The 2829-nt window shown below is 24.6% G+C and overlaps 1 long non-coding RNA gene across 1 annotated transcript; it reads left to right on the forward strand.

The window, feature by feature from the left end:
- Positions 1 to 1699: 1699 nt before the first annotated feature.
- Positions 1700 to 2261, forward strand: LOC133032942 (uncharacterized). Its single transcript, XR_009685482.1, has 3 exons — positions 1700 to 1807; positions 1977 to 2034; positions 2137 to 2261. It is a non-coding gene; the product is annotated as an uncharacterized LOC133032942 (long non-coding RNA).
- The last annotated feature ends 568 nt before the right edge of the window (positions 2262 to 2829 follow it).

The following is a 2829-nucleotide window of genomic DNA, read 5'->3' on the forward strand; positions in this document are numbered from 1 at the left end:
CAAATGCAATCTTTATTTATTTCTGTTAATTTTCTTAAATAATTTACTAAAATAATACTAATGTGATATACTAATTTAAAATATTAATAGATCTAAATTAAGAAAAAATTGATATATTTATATAAAAGAAAAATTTTACCATAAAAAACAAAAATGGAGAAATCATCCAAAAATGGGGAAATCTAAAAAAATGAGGAAAATAAAAATTTACCATAAAGATTAAAAATATTGTCTAATCTAAAGAATAAATATCGCTAAATATTATAAGAACAAAAGATTAAAAATTGAGAAAATTATAAAGAACTCACTTAAAAGAATTTAATCTAAAAAAAACTTTAAAAAAATGAGAAATTTATAAATTATCCATAAAATGTTGAATTAATAAAATAGAAATATAGTATGAAGATATTATAATAAAAAAAACCATTAATTAAAAATGAAATTTTCAAATATTAAGAAAGAATAAATGTAGTAAACTAAAATTTAAATAAACGGTAAGTATGAAATATAAAATATTTTTGTTATTTGAATTTTGTTTTTATGAAATATAAAATAATTTTCTCATTTGAATTTTATTTTTTGAATCATCAATAAATTCAAAATTGAATTTGAAATAGATATTTAATAAAATAGTTTAGGCACCTTTTTTTTTTCTTTTCTGAGATTGTTCTTAATAAAATATTTAATAATTAAGATATATATTAATATTTTTGAAATGAAATAGTAATTTAATATAATTTTTTTGAATAATTAAAATAAATTGACAATAAATAAAATAAACCATAATATTGTAATAATTTTATTATGAGGATGGTTATGCTGTTAGCTAGTAATATTTTTTGTTTATTATTAATTAATATAAATTATAAAAAGAGAAGAAAAAAAAGGCTAATGAGTAATTTTTCCCCTGAACTTTGACATATACCTAATCGTCCCTTGAACTTTTTTGGCCGTTAAAAATATATTCCACTCGAACTATTGAGATTGTTAAATTTAAGGACTTTTGTCTAATTTTATTCAATTTTACTATTTCAGTGATTGTTTATGTACTAAACAATGCTCCCTAGACTTTGATATCTACCAAATCATGCCCCTTAAACTTTGATATGTACTAAATCATGCCCCTTGAACTTTCATCCATGTTAGAATTTTTTTACTAAAATTAGACAAAAGTCCTTAAATCTAACAATCTCAATAGTTCAGGGGAAATTTTATTTAACGGCCAAAAAAGTTTAGGGGCATGATTTGGTACATGTCAAAATTCGGGGGATTACTAATTAGCCAAATAAACAAAAAAAGAAAGAATTTATGAAATTTAGTTAGAAATATTTTTTATTAATTGAAATTTAATAAAAAAAATAGAATATTTAAAACTAAGATTGTTATGTTATATACCCTCAAATCAATATATCTATATAGATATATCTATTCTATATAAAGTGTACCTATATAACTGAAATTCTTGGTTTATGAGAAATTCATGGGTAACTTTTTATTTTTATTTGATAAAATAATAAAATATTATTTATATATAATAAAATAATAATAAAACAAATCTCATTAATATTTGAATTGATATTTGAACTGATATTAAATATTCGAGAATCACAACCCATTTAAAAAGAAAACAACCGGAAATTTGATACGGAGAGGAGATTTGAACTTGTTTAGGTTTTGGATTCCGGAGCTAATGTCTTTGTCTTTTTTTTTTATTGGGTGAATTTATCAGGAGAAGAAATTACAAATGCTTGAATAACGAAGATCGTGGCTGATTTGAGTTTGGATCCGTGTTTTGGCTTCGTCTAAGGTTTGTTTTCATCAATGTGATTTTAATTCAGTGATTTGTTGAAAAAATTGTCTCTTGCAATAGTGATTATTACTGTTCGAATCGAAATTTGAAGGTTTTTATGTTTTGGTTTTTTTTTTTTTGAGATTGTGATTGATGAATTGAGTTGGTTTTGTTTTGTTTTGGGTAGCTTGGATTGATTTTTGACCGGCCAGAATGGCATTGAGTAATTGGGAAGCAGATAAGATGTATGTATATATATGTATAAACACATTCTATGATTTTGTAAATTTTAAAGTTACTATTTCTTTGAATTTTTAGTATAATTACTGTTTTCTAATTTTTTTCAGGCTTGATGTGTACATTTATGATTATTTGATAAAGAAAAAACTGCATGCTACTGCCAAGTCCTTCATGACTGAAGGGAAAGTTGCCCCAGATCCAGTAGGTAATAATAATACAATGTTAAACTAAGTTTATGATTATTGTTTTTAGCTTGTAACTTTTGAATTCATTACTGAATTGACAATTGAGGATTTGCTTGGTTTAGAGTATAATCAATTCGAAAGCTATTTTGAGTTTCTAATGTTCTTTGTTTTAGTTTGTTACTTTAACCCCATGAGTTCTGAAGGAGTTGCGTTGGCAGCAAAAATGTACGAGGAACGCATGAAACACCCTAATCCAATGGATTCAGAGACTTCTCAACCACTCCTCGACGCTAGGATGGCCCTTCTCAAATCGGCAACAAACCACTCTGAGTAATAGTGCTTTAGATTATATATAACTATATTTTTGATAGATGTCTTAGTGGGTAGATAATTTATCTTGGCTTTTCTTGATACAGTCCGCTGGTCCCAGGGAACCATAGTAGTATTTCCTCATCCCTTGTTTCGAAACGTACCGTTTTGATGATTTCTTCCTCTTCTTTTTTTTCTTATAATTATTATTACTATAATTGGTGTGATCCATAAATCAATTGTTATTTAGCTTTTGTTTTATTTTTTATCTTTTTTTTATTTATTATTTTTTTTGTTATTTAGCTT

Source organism: Cannabis sativa, unplaced genomic scaffold, assembly GCF_029168945.1.
Source record: "Cannabis sativa cultivar Pink pepper isolate KNU-18-1 unplaced genomic scaffold, ASM2916894v1 Contig1, whole genome shotgun sequence".
Taxonomy (NCBI): domain Eukaryota; kingdom Viridiplantae; phylum Streptophyta; class Magnoliopsida; order Rosales; family Cannabaceae; genus Cannabis; species Cannabis sativa.